The sequence below is a fragment of the Dendrobates tinctorius genome, unplaced genomic scaffold (genome assembly GCF_039654945.1).
Source record: "Dendrobates tinctorius isolate UK_male_01 unplaced genomic scaffold, ASM3965494v1 ptg000138l, whole genome shotgun sequence".
Lineage (NCBI taxonomy): Eukaryota > Metazoa > Chordata > Amphibia > Anura > Dendrobatidae > Dendrobates > Dendrobates tinctorius.
The window spans coordinates 4,677,408-4,698,552 of record NW_027361806.1 but is presented as its reverse complement, the minus strand read 5'-3'; the positions used below and the strand labels follow the sequence as shown (position 1 = coordinate 4,698,552).

Sequence of the window (21,145 nt, the reverse complement as noted above, 5' to 3'; positions counted from 1 at the left end):
TATCCAGGTACTGACATACATGTGGTTTAATAATTTGTTCAAAGATCTTCTGGGACTTCTCCTGTTCTCCAAGAATTTTCAAAGATTATGGAGAGGGTTTCATATATATATATATATATATATATATATATATATATATATGCATCCGACTCCAGTTATGAGCCCTTCTCACCCCTGTCTCTTCGCCTAAATCTTTTAGAAGGTTTTGAAAATGAATACGCACACTGAGGATTCAGGACACATATACTCCCTATACAAGGTCTATGGGGAAAGACAGACACACAAAAAAAAGCATTGCTGGAGGGAGACATACAAAAGGCTTACCCTAGTATTAAATGCACAGCTACGCTGCTCAGTACTAAATGCACAGCTACCCTGCTCAGTACTAAATGCACAGCTACCCTGCTCAGTACTGCTGTGTGACACACTGAATCAGCTCTATTCAGGATCTTTGGAGGACATTTATGGAGAAATGTATGCCCTTAGGCAGGGAGTCCATCTGCCTAAAGATTCAGATCTTTCCCCATTGGCCATTGTTTATTATACATTAGTGAAGCATCTTCAATGTACATAACACAAGTCTTTCTATGATGGAATCTAGTTTTAATTGATCCATAAACTTGTATGGGTAATTGTATTTTCTCCTCCCTTGCAGAGACAGTCTGTAAACAAATGAGCCTGTGAGCAGCACCATAGAATGTAAGGAGGTACGTGATCTATACTTTAGAAATATATATATATGTACATCTAAATGAGGCCTAATAGACAATGTTATGAAATCGGAGACATCGATCGTAGCCGTATCCTGAGGCCAACGTTCAGTATTTGCAAGCCAAAACCAGGAGAGGGTGATAAATGCAGAAGTGGTGACGTGTTTCTATTAGACTTTTCTTCTGATTTTAAGCCAAAAGCAGGAGTGGAACAAAACACTGAATGTGGCCTAATAGAGTAGAGCTGAAGTGTAAAGCATGGAGGGGTAAGAAAAATAAAGTTCAGATTCCAATGAGGCAGTTTAAAAATAAACAATTCTGCTGCATGTCGTCAATTAACATTTCAACCTTTATTAAAAACTGTTCTAATCTGCAAATACAAAAGAACAGTACAGATGAATTTCAAGTTTATATCCTGGGCTCCAGACACATCCAGAGCTCCTCTAGTTTCATCACAACCCTCATTTCCTCCTGCTGGTTCAGTATCTGGACACCGTATGCTTTACTGTACAGTCATATGCTAAACAAGAAATCTTTACAACTCTATAAAGTATAACACATTTCATAAGAAACTCCATGACGCTGAGCTATTACCAAGAAGCCAAGATCTGTCAGCGGGATTTAGCAGTATACAGTAAGGGTACGTTCCCACGGTCAGTAATTGCTGCGAGTTGGACGCTGCATACAGATGTTAAAGCATAGTGGATGGGATTTTAAGAAAGCCCATGCCCACTGTGCATGCAGCGCCACCTGCGGAGACGGACGTAGAATGGTAGAGTTGGAAGGGACCTCCTGGGCCATCTGGTCCAACCCCCCGCTCAAAGCAGGATTCGCTAAATCATCCCAGACGGCGGCACGTCTTTCCAGACCGCAGCATGTCAATTTATCTTGCGGAGACGCGAGTCACCCATATGATGTATTGGATGCGGCGATTCTGCCCAGTTCAATGAACACATGCGGAATCACCTGCGTTTAATAGACGGCAGCGCTTTGGACGCAGTGGACATGTGCTGCGTCCACAACACTGCCAATTATTGACCGTGTGCTCCCAGCCTAACAGTACAGGCATGGCCATAATGGCGCTGTCACACCGATCAGATGGAATCACCAAAGGTATCAATACAACCCTGATTAAACAGCACAAGAACCCCAGATTATACATTTCAGCTAATGATACTTCAGTGCTGGACTGGAGGTAGGGTGTTCTGCTCCAGGCCCTCCGCTTGTCTCCAGCTGTTCAGTACAGTGCAAGACGGATGTAAAAGTTTAACCAGCAAAGTTGTAATTAACGTGCACAAGTCATCTTTAGAGCGCCAAGTCTTGTCCCCCCCCCCCCCTTTCCTCACACATCATTAGTAAAATATCAGTTGCTAGACAATATATTTACATATTCATTTTCTTGAATCCTGCCATGACTGGCATCCGTCATTACATCAGGTCACAATAGATCTGAACATGGGAGCTTTTCTATTTGGTGGCAGCGTGCGTTGATCTTTGCAGTTACAGACGCGACGTCCTGACCTTTTCCTGCCCACAGGCGCAGTAGTCGCCATAATTGTGCCCAGTCTAGACAATGAATGCCCCATTAGGCTATGTGCACACAGATTCTTTAGCAGCCAGCATTGTGTTTGAAGGAGAAAACACTTTAGGGAAAATGCGGGTTGCGTTTTCCCTAAAGTCTGTTGTAGCAGTTTGTTTGGCCACTTGCTTTTTTTTTTTTAAACCAAAAGGTGGAATTTGCCTGAAAAAGACAGGTGTACACATACCCCAAGGAGGGAATTGAAAACCACTTGGATTCTGTATTGTTACAGATGAATAAAACCTAACAAGAGACAGGTTGGTGCCGCTGACGCGTTTCGCTCACACTTACTTGATCCATTATTACCAACATTCTATAGCAGTGATCGACGTCTCGCCGATGGCGCTGCAGCCCCAGCGAGGTGGAACTTAGCCACTGTGAACATAAACCCAACAGACCTGTTCACAGAGCCAGCTAAGTCCTGCCCCTCTGGACCTCGCTCCGTCCTTTATCCACCGCGGGGGCCCAGGGGTCTGGAGAGACTTCACATACAGACACATGGACGACAGATCTGTGACTGATTGGAAATCCCTGGCAATGTGATTTTATAGATACATTTCCAAATCACTCTGCCAGGAATCCCGTAAGCCACAGCAGAATCCGGAGTGTCAACGTCAGCAACAGGGGACGGTGGGGGTGATTGTAGTCTCTGCAGATTCCTACAGTATGAAGAGCAGGTTAGTAATCAGGAGATGCTACATACTTTGCTCATAGACTATTAAAATAAATAAAATAATGATCTGAATATGCAACACTCAGCCTGACCTTCCTGGTTCACGAGTACAATCCTAGAGAGGAGATTGACTGTTACACAGGCAGAGCCTCCTGGTTCAGAAATATGATGGCGGGTCTACAGTAGAGATAGTATGGGCAGGTCTACTTTTAGACCTGACAAACTTGTCTTGTAATTTGCTATATAACAATATTTATGTCTACAGGACATAGCGATGCTTGATCATGAAGACTAGTGGGTCCTGTTGGCTCCCAGGTCTTGGGTTGAGCAAAGATCTCATTTTAGGCTTCATTCACACATCAGGTTTTAAGCAATTAACTTAAAGTACTGGATAAAAAAAAAAACCCACACACACACCTACACTGTCTGAATGTGCATGAAGAATATTTGATGCTCTGTCTTGGGGTTCAGCGCACAGAATACTACGTTGGGTAAATTTCTCCACAATCCAAAGCCGCTATTCTATTGCACTGCATTGTGCTGAATGGTTGGAGCAGAGCACTACAAGTCCCAGAAGGCATTGCCAACATGCATCTGATGGCAGCACTGGATAGGATGCAATCAATGGTGCTCTGGAAATAAGTAATAATGCAATTCTACATCCCCACAATGCACAGTCTGCTGTAATCTCCTTTACCGTTTGTACTCGGTGGCACTATATGGCAGTATTACTCAGCACCTTATGGCCCTTTCATATGCTCAATGTATAGCTCAGTTATGCTGGTAATATCTGAGCATCTAGCTCCATTATAAATTCACTTTATGGCCCCATTACATGAGCACTTCTGTACCTTTTATGGACATTAATGTATTTAGATTGCAATTTCTGCATGTAAAATTTATTCAATAAAGGCTCCATCCAGTACAATGAAGAGCTGGAACCGTGACCTCTCAGCCATTATAAAGCCACAGCGCTTCATTATATTTCTGGTTTCAGCAAGTAAAAGTTATCCGACCTATACATGAGAAGTAAAAAAAACCAGAGGAATGAGCCGGAGCGGAAATTGATATATGTGCAGCTTATAGGAGCATGTTCACACTGTGGACATTTGGACAGACAAAACCTAAGAAATAGCCTAGAAATAAAATGAGCATATACCCTGTACGGCTGGTTTCACACTTGCGTTTTTTTGCGCAAAAAAAGCATGCTTTTTTTCCCCTATCTTTTACATGGGTGCGCATACACATGCGTTTGTACGCGTTTGTATGCGCATGTGTTTTTTTGTAGTGTGCGCTCGAGCGCACAAAATGCATCCTGTTGCATTTTTTTGTGCGTCCGACTTGCCCCAAAAAAGCGCATGCCCACGCATTGTGTTTTTTTTTACAGCCAAACACCCATTATAGTCTATGGGTGCGCATGGTAATGCGCACGTATGCGCAAAAGAACGCATGCTTTTTTTTTTTAAAAAACGCACCCAAACCCGCAAAAAAAGCACAAACGCATGGTGTTTTTTATGTGCGTTTGCACTGCGTACGGTGTGCAGCGCAAAAAAACGCAAGTGTGAAAGTAGCCTAAACAAATACAAAAAACAAGATACCTAATTTTCCAAGATATTACTACCAATCTATTGCCATTTTCAAGATCTCCACTTGCTGATCTCATATTAAGGCCGGGATCACACATGCGAGGAATACGGCCGAGTCTCGCATGTTAATACCCAGCACTGCCGCCGGCACTCAGGAGTGGAGCGTGCGGCTCCATGTATTGCTATGCGGCCTCACACTCCGCTCCCGAGTGCCGGCGGCAGTGTCGGGTGTTAACATGCGAGACTCGGCCGTATTCCTCGCATGTGTGATCCCGGCCTAAGGCCCCCCTCATAGACATCAGATGTCAGTAGGCTGAACCTGCTGGTGTATGGGGGGGGGGGTCTGGAAAATTGACAGCAGGATCTGGCAATTGTAAGGTCAACTGTTTCCCACCAGAGAAGATCGGACGCTGCCAGAGGGGTCTCTTCCTACTGGAAAAACATCAGCGCTCGTGTGATAACCACGCCGTGTGTTCAGCCGGCTTAATGGCATGGTTCAATACAAGACTCAACTTGGATACTGTAACGAGGAATGAACCTATGTGAGCACCACAAGACCAGGACTGATTGTGAGCAGAGATCTTAAGAACTAATGATCTGAAAAGCAATTCATACTTTCCTTAATAGATTAGAGATATTCCAATGTTGGGTAAGGTCCATCTCATTTAAGTTTGTCCCCCAAGGATTGTAGTGTTTTCCCCACGGTGAGTTTTTCGGGTCACTTACCCTGTATTATACAGACACCGGTGTTAGGGGAATGTGAACACTTCTCTTGAGTTAATCTGGGTGGCAATTGTCATAGGTCGCGGCCAAATGTTTAGGAAACGTGGGTTTGAGAAGGTGGCAGAAAGGAGGTGGGCTCTCACCCCCCACCACACACATTCCAGGCTGGACCTCAGTGCTCTACATTTCCACTAATGTCACTGTATGGCCGTGTATTAGGCGGAGGTGGCCTCAGTCTTTTAGGATTTGTAGCCATCGCTCATCCTCCACTGTGACATATCCTCCTCCTCCTGCAACAAATGGAAAGATCCTGGATTAGATACATAGAAACAAGGTTTCAGCCAACACCTGACAACACCACAACCCAGATGAGTCACCGAGGGAACCACTTGGAAAATAACGTCCTCACCACGATCAACATGGCAACGGCAGTCATCAGCCCACCCTACCACCAGCGCCCACCATCCTCTGGGCGCTCAGCCTGCCTTCACCATTATAGATTCTCTTATGTCCGCACCGGTGAGATCTGTCTGTGTACCAGACCAGGAGGAAACAGACTGAAGAGTCAATGAGTGAAACGATGGATACATGGTTGTCGGGATTAGAAGAGCAGCAAGAGGCAAATACATCATGATCGCCAACAAAAAGGGACATCAGAGTCTGACCCCGTTCTGGGGTAGTTTTATTTGGACACTTATGGAACCAAAGTCCTGTAAAGTGGATCTTTCATGGTCTCATGATTAACTTTGGGGGGCATGCAGTGGGTTCCATTTGGTCTTATTTGCGCACCAAAAAGGCATCCTAGACACACAAAAAAAACTTTTTGCATCATCTAGAAAGACTTCACAGACGGCGATATTTCTTATTCACTTCAAACTCTGTTTTGTTCCTTTAAGCTTCTCTTGAAAGCTCCTGCACAGAGGCATGATTTATATACAAGGCAAAAGGTTTCATCATGCAGGATGGTATTTGGATATAAGCGCCATTAATTCCACCGCACTTTACAGACATTGTGAATTAGACACTATGGGCTCCAAATTCATGTCTTTACCTGTTCTTCATTTGCGCATTCTTCTTTTAAAATCCATTTAGTGATGGATTTGCCCGTTTGTTGTTTCTTTATTTTCTTTGAGACAATTGTGTATGGGGTTCCAGATTTATGACCAATTCATCAATTGCACATTTTTTATAAGTATAGCGTGGCACTACCACAGGGTGCACAAGTAAGTTACCCAGACCCAAATGAATAATAAAGTAACTTGGCACTCAACATGAATGATCCTTTTTTGAAAATGAATTTTATTGTGTGCAGTCTTAGAAACATTTCGGCCCACAACAGGCCTTCGTCAGTCTGCTATGACAAGTATGAGACAGAGATATAAAAATCATAACAAGTCCTCATATACAATGCATAATTGACAAGTATGTTATAGCCAGTCACAAGAAGAAAATCACAATCACAGAGATTACACACAAAATTCACTATATAACATGTAATAACCAGGTAGCAAAAGAACCAGGTGGAGAGGAAGAAAAATGAATAAAATAAGTGACAATGCACTTACCTATTTTAGGAATCAATATAGATGAAATCATTCTCTTTCTAGTGGATTTGCATTTAGTCACCATGCTGTGACTGCAGTCGGGTAGGCCACCTTTTTTGTCACTTATTTTATTCATTTTTCCTCTCCACCTGGTTCTTTTGCTACCTGGTTATTACATGTTATATATTGAATTTTGTGTGTAATCTCTGTGATTGTGATTTTCTTCTTTGTGACTGGATATAACATACTTGTCAATTATGCACTGTATATGAGGACTTGTTATGTTTTTTATATCTCTGTCTCATACTTGTCATAGCAGACTGACGAAGGCCTGTTGTGGGCCGAAACGTTTCTAAGACTGCACACAATAAAATTCTTTTTCAAAAAAAGGATCGTTCAAGTTGAGCGCCAAGTTACTTTATTTTTGCAAATTTTTATAAACTTGCAAAATTTGTGAGTCATTTTAGGCACATGTGGAGTTTTCAAAAAAAAAAAAAAAGTTACAGGCAAAAGAAATAAGATTAGCACAAAATATATTTTAAACCATTTTGAAGAACTTGGGAGCAAAGAGGACAATAAATATTACAAATGTTGGATTGGCCCCAAAATGTTTTGGGTTTTTTTGGCTATGATTTTCTGTTACTGTGAAGTTAGGTTTTTTACTGAACATACTGTATGGACGCAGTGATGGATTTCCTATACCATGGTCCCATTTAGTTTCTGTATAGTAGATGTTGCATGGAGGCACTTAGGTCCCTGGTAACATTGGTTGGAGAAACTTTGGTGTTTAGAAATTGCCCTATGGAATTTTCTTCTAAAATTTAATCCCTTAGGTTTGGATGAGATTTATCTAAAGGAAGGTGGACTTATTTATAGGCAACCTCACGGTCGCCTCCAGATGTAGAGGAGCCATGTCTAATGGTGGGGACGGGGGAACAAGTAGTCATGGGTTTTCCCCAGTGGTGCGGGTAATGCATCTGTGATCTGATAGTTATGTACAAAAGAAACTTCGACGACCGCAGTAAATCAACATCCGCAATATTATGTTCTCTACATCCAACTTCACTAGTCTATTCTGTAACTTCACAAAAACCTATTACTTTGTGAACTCTCTACCGCCATGAATAATGCATCGCAGCCTGAGAAGAGCGTCTGCTCCCGTGTGACCGCGCCCCGAGGTCTTCTGAAGCCTCATTAAGCCGCATTCTGATCAGCCACAAGGAAGCACAAACATCACTGCAGCATTATGTGGAAATTGGTGCGATGGGGGGGGATCAAGATGGCACGTTCCTTTGATGTTGAGCGAAGCTTGGTAGTAGGAACTAAACAAACTCAAGAAGATCAAAGACGACAGCAGACAACACCCAAAAGAACAAAAAAACAAGGACATCACCTCCCACCATCCGAGGATCATACTGGAGGGTTATATGTATCACTACACAGCTAATGATGGGACCCCCATAGCAGGGAGATAATGAGGCCTCATGGTGCTGGATCATACCATCACACCAAGGACTGGGTGATCGAGAACTTAGGCCCCCGCTTATTGCATTACCACTACGTAAAAGGTAAATTATAGGCCATTTGCTAATGCAGCTATGGCCTGTTTCACACATCCGTTTTTGACGTCCGCCAAAGTGTGAAAAAACGGATCCGTTTCCGTTTTGCCACAAACTGATGCTACCGGATCCGTTTTTTGGACGGATCCGCTTTAGCTACTAATGCAAGTCTATGGGAAAAAAAAAAAACAGCGGATCCGTTTTTTTTCCCAAAATGGCGGATTTTGATGGACGTCAAAAAACGGATGTGTGAAACAGGCCTATGAAGAGGGGAAGCGCTAATGAGGTGCTACCACAATCTAACACTTCCCCCCCCTGCACGAAAAAAAAAAGTTTAGACATTTATAAAATATCCACCATGTGCAAAAAAAGAGAAGTGCATCTGGAAGCACTTTCCAAAACCCTGCTGCCCCAGCACCACTTTCTGCTACTTGCCCAGAGCTTTTCTTCTGCTATCGGGCGCAAGAGCTTGGGAAGTGCTTCCACATGCTGAAAAGCACTTCAGCCTATTTTGCATTAATACAAACAATTTCTCAGTAACTGATGGACTTGTCTTTTCAAAAACTAAGTGTTTAAGTGTACAAGTCAATAGCTGGATTTCACCATCACATTCCCCAAAACTGATAGTTCCCTTTAAAAAAAAAAATACCCAGAAAGTGTTAATGAAATAAGAGGGGCGGCAATGATTTCTCCAACGATTCTTTATTGCCTTTGGTGACAATTTCAAGTGACAGATATTTAAAGCAAATATTCCATATTTTGGGGTAAATACCCCCTCACCTGAAACAAATCATTGCCTTTATAGTAATCATGTTATCTGAAAAAGTCACATGAAAACCTCTATAAGGCCACATTCACACATCCAGTATTTGGGGAGTTTTTTACTCCAGTATTTGTAAGACAAAACCAGGAGTGGAACGGTCAGAGGAAAGTAGAATAGACACATTTGCCCCACTTGTGTATTTTTCACCCACTCCTGGTTTTGGCTTACAAATACTGGAGTAAAAAAAAACCTCACCGAACACTGAATGTGTGCATGTGGCCTAACCGTCCTGATCGGCTCTGACTGCAGAGAGTCTCCAATCACTTCAGTGCAGAGTTCTCCGGACCGCAGTCGCCTGAAGTCAGAAATCCGCTGTCGTATTTTCGATCTCATATTTCTGTCTGGTGACGTAAAGGGAGAACGGATCTGATTTGCGTGTAATTTACATCTCGTGATCCAGTCGGCAAATCCAACCTGTATTGTAAATGGAGTAATGCAGGCGCTATCCGCAGGGATTATGGGATGTGATCGTAAAGTCGTCGTCTGAGCCAAGACTGAACGAGTCAATGACAAAAATGCAGCGCTCGTCTATAGGAAGGAGTCAGAGATGGGATCCATCATTACTAGCGAATATCAACAGTTTCCATATTATACAATGGCGTACTGCTGCCACCTCATTAGTGGCGGCCTTACCACTTCCAGGGCCGTGGGGGTCTTCAGGGGACATTCATTTGTAATTCTACATATAACTAAAGAGGTGATTAATACATGAGCCTAGAAAACTGCCAGAGAGCGTATTTAACCCTTTACTGCTCCCACTTCCTGCAGGGAATGTGATCAGACCCGTCATATACAGCCCCGTGATCGCTGCAGAAATCTTGGTTAAGGGACAGAGACGAGGAAAAAATGTAAAATTTAACGCACCCTTACCTGCATAAATTTTAATCAAAAGTGACGATCAAGTCCTATCTGTCATTTTAAAGTTTGTTTTATGGACATTAAATATCATACTATTTGAAAAAATTAAAAAAATAAGATGATGTGCTCTGGATTGGAGTCAGATGGCTGAAGAAAGCCCCATTCTGGAGTAGAAACATTGTGCATTTCTATTCTTATGCCAATGAAAATGCAATTTATCTTTTGTCACCTGCAGTCACATCTTAAACTTGTGCTCCAAGCGCAGCAAATCTGTTACCCCACCACGTTTGCAAATACTTGAGGGACAGGACAACGAGCAATTTGGGCATCCATCACCGTCAGCGCTGCACAGTGACCGTTGGGTGCAGGACAATGATCTTTACAGCTCGTAACAATGGGGACACGACAACAACTCCGATACATGGGGCGGAGTTGTGCATCTTAGGGACTCCAGTCCTACACCTGCCTTACTGACTTCGCTGGTAGAAAATGCCTACAGCTCCATATTGGTGCTCCGCTGCTCCTCACATGGCGCCAGCATACACCCCCACATGGACTTTTACAGTAAATTGTGCCGTTTGGACGGGGTCCACTGTTCATAGATTTCTGCAGTGACCTTTATTATATTGGAGGTCAGGACACAGGGGCGGACAGTGCCCTCCTCCCCCCCCACATACCCAAACCAATGGGCCGGGGACTTGGCAGCTCTTGTGCCGGATGGGAATGTTTAGGAGGTTTGTAGAAAGCAGAATTACAGAAGGATTTTACTGCTGAAAAAGTGAACCCTTACAGCATGTTCGCACGCCATCTTTTATCGTGGGTACGTTGGTGTCCCTTTTGCTGTAGGAAGAGTCAAATCTGGGGAACACACACGATGTGTGCATACCCCAAAAGTGGGAATTCCCATACTGTACAGCCCAACTGAACTAATACCGTGACGAAGCCCTTAAACTGCTGTTGGCGGAGCTATGGCAGTTCAGTGCCAAACACTAAGGGTCTGTTCACATGGCATTCTTTTCCCACTGAGTGGAAAACAAACAACCCAGAAGAGGTTAATGGTTTTTGTTTTTTTACTCCTTTTCAACCTCATCCTCAAAAGATAAGGAGAACATGGTGCAAGGACATTACCAAGACTCTGCCATCTTCTGGGATGAATCACAAGATCTGTCATTATGGTTTGATCGGCAATACAGCTGGCACTGCTGTCTACTTGGGCACTGCTGGAATTGGAGCTTCTGTAGTACATATCCAGGTATAAAAAGAAAAAAAAACCTGTATGAACAGAAAAACCCCCACACCAATCCTTTTGCAGAATAATTCTGCAGTCTCGGTAACAGAGCGGAGTATCTGATACAGAGCAACAAATCCCCTGCAGCCTCCTCTAGGGGGATCTCACTGCCTGTACAGTTCACTGTAGGATTGTTAGCACCACCTAGAGGTCGCAGTTTTTTTTTGTAAAGTTTCTGTCTACAGAGGTGATACTTCGGGGGTATATGTCAGGGGTCAGTGGTGTAACTTGCAGCTTGTTGGCCACAATTCAAACGCTCCAGTACCCCCTCCCCCAACTATTGAAAGTCTTTAATAGCAATGTTCTTTTCATATGGGCCAAAGTGACCTTTTGGGCCCCCTAGACAAAGTCCTGGATGCGTTTGGAAACCCTGCACTTGTTATAGCTGCACCCCTGGTCAGGTGCAGGAGTATGGAGCTTAGCACTCACTACAAGGTGGGTGCTGGCTGTATTACACAGCTGCCGCCATCAGACGTGACTCAGATTAACTCCTTAAATGATGCAGCTGCCATTGACCATGGCGTTTATCTGGTGACAGAGAGAAAGTCCAGAATTGCACTGTATTGTACAATCAGCCGAGTGATCACATATTAAAAATCTATGAAAAGGGGACAAACACCCCTAAAATCAAGAAGTAAAAGCTACAGAACAAGAAACCCTCCAAAGTAGAATCCCCAAAATATGGCGACAATCAAACTCTAAATTTGAGTTTGTCCTTTTATAAAATAAAAAATAGTATTCCCTAGCAAGATCACAAGTTTTTCTTGTACGTTGCACCGCACAAGGCTGGAACCAAGAGAACAAGGCAATAGCAGATCATTGGAGAATGTGACGTTGGCATCCTCAGCTGCAAATCTCATTCAGACGCTACATATCTCAAAATCCACAAAGGTTTGTCTACGCTGCAGGTTGTTTCCACAGTGTGCAAGTGAAATTTTGGGAAATCTCCTTTACGTCACTAACGTAAACTGAATAATCCAACCCAGATATGTAAAGCCATGAATATTCACTCAGCAGTCTGCTCAGGTTAAGGAGGGGGGTAAATCCATATACCATATCCTGTCTGCCATTTTATTGAGCTACACAAAAAAAATATATATATATACAAGATATATATCACACCAAAACATTACAGAGCAGTGCAAATTTACCATTCTGGACACTTAGAAAGCTGAGTGCAATGTGCAGAAAAAACATAGCAACACTAATTTTGCCATGCAGGACTCTAGGAAAGTTGGGTGAGCACCATGTTTCGCACGTAGGAAAGTTGGGTGAGCACCGCGTGTGCCAGCCAACATCTCGCAGTCCCTGAGGACAGAGGGGGCATCTGAGGAAATCACCTCTGGAGCAGGAAACGACTCTGCCCAGGATGTAATAAACTTCCCGGGGGTCCCTATATGGATAGATCATTCACCGACCTGAGACTAGGAAAAAAAAAAAACCCCACAATAGTTAACAGCAGAACATGCTGGGAGTTGTAGTCCCACAACTGCAGGAGAAACACATGTTGGGCACATTCTATTTGTTGCTTTTGTTTATTTGGCCGTTTCCGGCTCACGATGACTCATCCACACGAGTTACCACATCCTTACACCCCAGACAGCGCCCGCCTGCGATTCAGAGACGCTTGCTTTTTATTAATACAACCCAAGAACTCATGTAGACGAACCGACCAACAGATCGGCCGACCAGGAGGCCTCGAGCACTAAACTATTGGTACTATGATGTGCATAGAATATAGTAGCAGTACATGTGCTGTACATAGAGCGATGTGCTGCCGAGAACGACGATTTTAGCGCCGGCATAAATACAATATCCGAAGACCAAGCCGGTCGCTTGTTCTGCACCTGACCGGTTTACACGTCCTAAAAAAAAAAAAAAGTCTTATGAGCCCAAGGCTACGTTCACACACAGCGGTGACGCCGCAGACATTCATCTGGCTATTGTGCAGGGAAACAGTGGCAGTGTGAACACAGGCTAAAAACTAGAAAAGTCTCTGGGGGTTACCGTATATATCAGCAAGGGAAATGAATGAACCCGATCACAGAACTACATCAAATAATAAATAGACAAATAACAGAAGTGGTCACTGGTGCCAAAAACACAGGATGAAATGAAGTACAGAAGAAGCCGATGGGTTTGGCAGGGAATACGCTGCATAATATACAGGCTTTTTAGGTTTTAGTAGAATGGGTAAAAAAAACAAAACAAACAAACTGGAAGAATGGACATGCTGCAGATTTGAAACTGCAAGGGAAAAAAAAAAATAAGCGACGTGTGCACAATTTCAGAAGTCTTATTCACTTTGCTGATACTGTAAAATGCTGCTTAACAAAAAAAAAACCACATGGAAGATAATGCAATATGTGAAAAGACCATTCTAAGTCCCTACAGACTTACAATAGACACACAAGTTACAAGAAATGTGCACATTCATATTGATACAAACTCACAGAACAAAAGCAAGACCTGAAAACTAAAACATGTGCTCACATCCTTACAGAAATGCACACAATCCAAGACAGGAATACAAAAAAGTGAAGGGAAAAAAAAAAAATGCACACGAGTAAACTGATATATATGCACAAAGACTAAAACACGCACATTTATAGATGTTGGAAAAATCTAAGGAACTTTGATTAGTTATTTCACTCGTGTCTCACTGTTCATTAGCCTACGCCGGGCTGTTTTACGGCCCCTCGCTCCCTCCCAGTCCTGTACCCCTCAAAAGATGTGCCTCCTTTGCTCATGGAAAGCAATTATTCAGTGAGCCGCACCTAGGCCAGCGCCATCTTGACGGTTGGCCCCGTGGACCCTACGCGTTATGAAAACATTATATAACTATGTAGCGACACCCTGGCTACTAGGGGGTATTAGATCCTGACCCAAAAAGCAGCGCCAGCACCTGATACCCCCAATCCTAGCGGTCCGGTCTGGTCCGCACAGCCATCACTATGATATTACGGATGTCAGAAGTGTGTAAACGTAAAATAGAATAAACTGCAACACAAACAAAAAGCTGTAACGGATATTTACAAAAAATTGATGCAGAACTGCAATAAAAAAAAACAAAACACAAAAGTCATTTTAATTACACTACAATAAGTTTGGCCGGGAAAAAAAAGAAGCTGCAAAAAGAGTAAAGGAGAAAAAAAAAGTTAATCACTGACAAAGTAACAGGCGTAAAGTGAGTCGACGCTACATAACGAGACTCCGGTTATTCCCCATCAAGCCCTGTCCAGAAGAGCTAAATTCGCGAGCGCCGTTTCGCTGCAGCGACATTGGTCTTTTTTTCCGTCGTAGGATGCAAGTGTGAGCCACGCTATTAAATAAGAAAAAAAAAAAAAAAAAAAAGTGGTTTTGCCATTTCGTCCCCAAATTTTGCAATTTTGCCATGAACTGCGCAGTAGTTGCAGAGTAAACCGTGTACTTACACAGTGCGGAGGCCGTCAGACCGTAACGTATCCGTAAAGGAATCAGTAAACTCCAAGCTACTTCTATAAGAGTTTAGGAACAGTGAGAGTAGGTATCGGGAACCTCGTGCCTCTTGTGTGAGAGGAGAAGGTTAGAGCAGAGTAATTGGAGCAACTTAGATGAGGAGCGAGTTAGTGACCTGGATGAGGGGAGACAAAGAGCCAGTGAGAGAAGCGGAGAGGAAAGCGGAAACAACTTTGTGTCGTGCATTGGTTTAGTTTATGAAGAAGTGAATGAGCAGGACCATCCCCGGCTCCAGCATCATCCAACCAGCAGCCGCCCCCGGCTGTCACTCACTGACAGGCAGCACAAACACTTTACTCTTTATAGTTTTAGAATAAGGGACACACCCAGAACACGGAGGAAAGAGGGGCACCGAGCGAGGGAGCAGCCCCGGTATCTGCAGGGCGAGCCTTGTAACCTCGTGTCCTTGTCCAGGTGAGACCACAAGGAAAGGAACAAGCCCATGGACCGGTATCTTCTGATAACTGGTCCAAGGCTAGGCGCCAAGACAAGGACAAATCATTGTGGAAAAGCCCCAGAGCCAGGCTTGGACTGGTCCATAGGGCAACAGGGGAATCCCCCGGTGGGCCCCTGTGCAGATCTGGGCCCCCAACCCCACTGTATGAGAAGTACTTGGCATAATTCAATTGATTATGTATAGGAAAAGGCAACAACTCATCAATCATTAATCAAACTACCCAGTTTATTATTATATAGAGATATAGGTACATTTGTGAAGGAGGGTCGTGTAATATTTGTATGCAGGTGGGCCCCCAAAGTCCCTGTTACTGGTGGGCCCTTGGCACCCCAGTCCGACACTGCCCAGAGGCATTGGTTTAATGACACAGAGACCCTCCCCCAGAGGTAGAAGGGGCCACTACTGCCTCCAAAGCAGGTGGAATTGTGCATTATGATGAGATATTGGACTGTAGAGGGCCCATATAGTGTTCTGGCCCATGGGCCTCGTCTGTGTCCGCCACTCGGGAAACCTGAATGACAAGTCTACCGACCATTACAGGAGAATATCGATCGGTAGAATCGAGTCACCATTCAGTTGTCATTTACCATTTTCAGCATCTCTGCTTGTTGTCAGTGACTAAAAAAAAAAAAAAAAATCCAGAAAGGGAAGAATGGAGAAAGTGCAGCAAGGAACAGCAGCTCTACAAAGTACAGTAAAACTGAAGTGTGATACTAGAGCAATTCACGTCTTGGGCTGGGAAACTTCACGGTTTGAACTTGAACTTTTTCAAACACCTGAATATATGGAGGGTTCAGAATCAAAGGATGGAGAGATAAAAAAAAAAAAGTGGGATTTGGCAACAATCAAACTTTGTAAATCTGAGTAAGGCCATGTTCACACTTTTTTTTATGCAGCCAAAACCTTCTGCTATCTTAGCAGTAAAAAAGAAAAAAAAAGAAGAAAATAATTTTTTTTTTTTATGTATTTCCTTGTCTATAGTACATGTTTAATAAAGTTCGTTTTATCCTCCAAAACAGAAGCGGAAACATTTAACTGGTTTTTGGTTTGTTTTTTTATTTAACATTTTGCACTCTCCATTACTTTCTATGGTGACAAAAAAAAAAAAAAGAAAAGAAACAAATACATGAACTTACTGAAGTCTCAGTTTTTGCTGTTACTACAAAAGCAGCTTTTAATTTGTATTAAAAAAAAAATAAAGCAACTTGTGACCGTAGGATTGTATATCCAAAAAAGAAAGTTTATCAGGCAAATAAGGCTAGGTTCACATTTGTGGTTGAGTCCACAGCGTATCATCCGCAAGTGCAAACATGCGGTTGCGTACAATAGGCAAATGCTATTTCCTGGCAAATTTTGAATTTACACAAGCCACGCCCACTGGGCATCTTATGCAAATTCTTGCATACGCACCAGAATGCCTACAAACGCATGTCCCTGCGTACCCCATGTTAAAGATAGGTATGCAGAGGTATGCGCATCAAACGCTGCGGACTCAACCGCAAATGTGAAACCGGCCTAAGACGAGCAACTTGGGGGGGGGGGAGAGAAAAAAAAAAAAAACACGTTCAAAACTCACAAAATGTTGCACATATATTTCAATCATTAAAAAATTAAGATATTACTTCCAATAACAGGAGAAACAGGAGTGGTAAAAACCCAGATCAAAATGCAGCCACACATGCTAGGAACACAAATACACTAAACGCGGAGACGTTACCGCTATTTGGAATATATTTAGAAGCAAAATTGTAGCAGACATAATATATGTGGTGACCAAAGGTATAATAGGTCACATAGCCAAATAGATCAAAAAATTGGCCAACCACATATATATATATATATAGTACTATAGCAGGATAACTGCAATTTTACTAAAGATCAACCAAAAGCACAAGCCGTAAAAAAATCCATAAAAGATAATATTTTATTAGAATACTTATAAAAATTGGACAATATCAAAAAATCATCACATAGCAAGTGCTTTGTAATCAGACACTGCAAAGGCTCCCTAACATAGCACAGGAGAAACCATCCCAGAGCATATGTTCATAATAGGTGCAGTGTACAGCAAAACATTGACATAAGGTGTCGTTACCTGGGAGCAGTGGAGGTGGAGGTATCGGCCTGTCCCCGACGCGCGTTTCGGAGCACACAGCTCCTTCCTCAGGGGGCGTTGAGGATATGCTCTGGGATGGTTTCTCCTGTGCTATGTTAGGGAGCCTTTGCAGTGTCTGATTACAAAGCACTTGCTATGTGATGATTTTTTTCTATAATTATTGATTACTGTATCTATTATAAGGTCTCTTTGACCTCCCTGTAAGGTGTCTATTTATCATCTTTTGCATTTGTATATAAGGCTAATTATCCCAGGTCTGCGTTGCTGTGGTATTTGGCCTCTTTGCCATCGGGCACGCTTGTTTTACACTCCTCTTATTTCCATGTACTGTATTTTCCAATTTTTATAAGTATTCTAATAAAATATTATCTTTTATGGATTTCTTGACTGCTTGTGCTTTTGGTTGAGCTTTATGGAATATATTTACTATATCGATCGCCAATGGTTTTAATAATCTTTAACAATTTCTGAATTTTGGAACTCAGCCTCCTCCTCAGTATGTGACATCAGTCTCCGTGCTGGGCTCTACAATATCTTAGTCCTATATTATTACACTATAAGGATCTGATAGACAAGCGTGAAATCAATAAGTCAGTTCTTTACCCTGGCTCAATGAGCAGCTCTCAGTTTCCTCCTGACAGCTTCCCTACCAGCTCTCCTCACATAGGCGCACAGCACATCATCTGTCTCACCACCCTCTCTTTTAACGAGCCCCGCAGCTGTGTCAGCTGGACATAATCAGCCCAAAATTCAGGGTACACCCATCTGCTGACGGGAAGCAGAGCTGTTAAAAAGTTGTAGAATTAGCAGAAAAGTTAGTGCAACGCCGGAGCCAAGGTCGCCCGTGTCATCGCAGCGAGCAGAAGGCGCAGCGCTGTTCAGACATAGGTGTCTTTTTTGCACATGTCGCTCGCTGGCTTGCAGGGCATCACATATTTTTGCAGCCCCCTCCACATGAGCACAGCCCTGAGCTAAAACCACAGAAGCAACAAGGAAATCCTGGCGATGAGTCACTCAGACTTAGGGAACCACACCCAACGGAGGAGGATACAGGGTGCTGCGTCTGTACCCGGCAGGCACGCCACCCTCCCGGGCAGCCCAGCGTCACCCTACGACAACTGGGAAGGGTTCCCGCCGCAATCGCTCCTCCATGTATTCAGGGATCATTTATCTGTTTGATTAAAAAGTGATCCAAGAAGTTCTGTAAAGTAAACAAAAAACTTTTTTTTTTCCAATGGCACAATCCGGGGGTGCAGGGTCTGCGGGTATCCACACGCCGCCTGCGACACAGAAAAAAAGACAACAAGAAACTCAGGGGAGCAGCAGAAATAAAATAAGAGCAAAAACTGCCGACTTCTGACCTGGTGACGGGTCCTCGTTAATATTTATACATACAGTAATGACTTATAGGAAATTATTGGGGAATGATGGAGGACTGTCACTTTCATGCAACAGTAACAATTACCATTGTGACGCTGAGATACAAAACCTTCCTGACCTAATATATTCCTAGGCCTGCGAGACTTGATAAACTTCCAAGAATCAGAATATTGTGCGTGTGTAACAATTACATTCTTTCTTACAGGCTACGTTCCCACAATTAGTTTTTTACGCTGCGTATTTTGAAAAAAATTCAAGTAATTATTTTACTTCATGGATACAGAAAATAGAGAACGTAAAAAAAATTCACCAAAAAGCTCCTCGTGGGAACATAACCTCAGGCCCCAGAAGCTCCACGTTAAGGTCCTCCTATTTCCACGCACCATTACTTTGTGCATTTCTTCATAAAAGGGTAAATGACTGAATGAAAATGGGTTATACTATAAGCCGTGCTCGTCGGCTGACATAGTAATGAGGAAACGTGAGCTAAGGCTTTCCACCTGTCAGCGTGTAGAAGGATGAGATGATCGGATCTGTCATAAGTGACGCTGATCCACCTTAAATTCCAATGCACCGAGTCATCTGTCTTCAGATTTTATGTCTTAACTTCTCCTTTCCACTGTGCACTAATCTCTCAGAGCCGCAAAATATACAATCCACTTCCAAACTGCAGAGTACAACAAGTAAGACGACTGCAGTGACCAATAACTGCAAAATATGCTTCTGTATGTGATCAGTGACAACAGAACAAACCCTACCAGGGCCACAAAATGTCAGGACCCTAACACAATACATAGCATAAAGAACAGCTAGTAACTGGTAATAATTCTATAATTGGTGCAAGAACCAAAGCTGAAAAGCTTTACTGCCACATATATAATAAAATGTATCAACAATAATACTGCTCTCTTTCTAATAGGGTATAACTACTATAATACTGCTCCTATGTACAGCAATATAACTACTATAATACTGCCCCTATGTACAAGAATATAACTACTATAATACTGTCCCTATGTACAAGAATATAACTACTATAATACTAATACTGCCCCCTATGTACAGGAATATAACTACTATAATACCGCCCCCTATGTACAAGAATATAACTACTATGATACTGCTCCTATGAACAGGAATATAACTACTGCAATACTGCCCCCTATGTACAAGACTATAACTACTATAATACTGCCCCATGTACAAGAATATAACTACTATAATACTGCCTCTTATGTACAAGAATATAACTACTATAATACTGCCCCCTATGTACAAGAATATAACTACTATAATACTGCCCCTATGTACAAGAATATAACTACTGTAATACTGCTCCTATGTACAAGAATATAACTACTATAATACTGCCCCATATGTACAAGAATATAACTACTATAATACTGCCCCCTATGTACAAGAATATAACTACTATAATACTGCCCCCTATGTACAAGAATATAACTACTATAATACTGCCCCCTTTGTACAAGAATATAACTACTATAATACTGCCCCCTATGTACAAGAATATAACTACTATAATACTGCCCCATGTCAAGAATATAACTACTATAATACTGCCCCCTATGTACAAGAATATAACTACTATAATACTGCCCCATGTCAAGAATATAACTACTATAATACTGCCCCCTATGTACAAGAATATAATTACTATAATACTGCCCCCTATGTACAAGAATATAACTACTATAATACTGCCCCATGTCAAGAATATAACTACTATAATACTGCCCCCTATGTACAAGAATATAATTACTATAATACTGCCCCTATGTACAAGAATATAACTACTATAATACTGCTCCTATGTACAAGAATATAATTACTATAATACTGCCCCTATGTACAAGAATATAACTACTATAATACTGCCCCCTATGTACAAAAATATAACTACTATAATACTGCTCCTATGTACAAGAATATAACTACTATAATACTGCCCCATGTCAAGAATATAACTACTATAATACTGCCCCCTATGTACAAGAATATAATTACTATAATACTGCCCCTATGTACAAGAATATAACTACTATAATACTGCCCCCTATGTACAAGAATATAACTACTATAATACTGCTCCTATGTACAAGAATATAACTACTATAATACTGCCTCCTATGTACAAGAATATAACTACTATAATACTGCCCCCTATGTACAAGAATATAACTACTATAATACTGCCCCATGTCAAGAATATAACTACTATAATACTGCCCCCTATGTACAAGAATATAATTACTATAATACTGCCCCTATGTACAAGAATATAACTACTATAATACTGCCCCCTATGTACAAGAATATAACTACTATAA

The 21,145-nt window shown here is 42.2% G+C and overlaps 1 long non-coding RNA gene across 1 annotated transcript; it reads right to left on the bottom strand.

Moving 5' to 3' along the window:
• Window positions 1-2,877: 2,877 nt before the first annotated feature.
• LOC141048668 (uncharacterized) lies at window positions 2,878-15,013 on the bottom strand. The gene is made up of 3 exons (XR_012220106.1): window positions 14,778-15,013; window positions 5,275-5,561; window positions 2,878-2,948 (listed from the first exon to the last, which is right to left on the bottom strand). It is a non-coding gene; the product is annotated as an uncharacterized lncRNA (long non-coding RNA).
• Window positions 15,014-21,145: the final 6,132 nt, after the last annotated feature.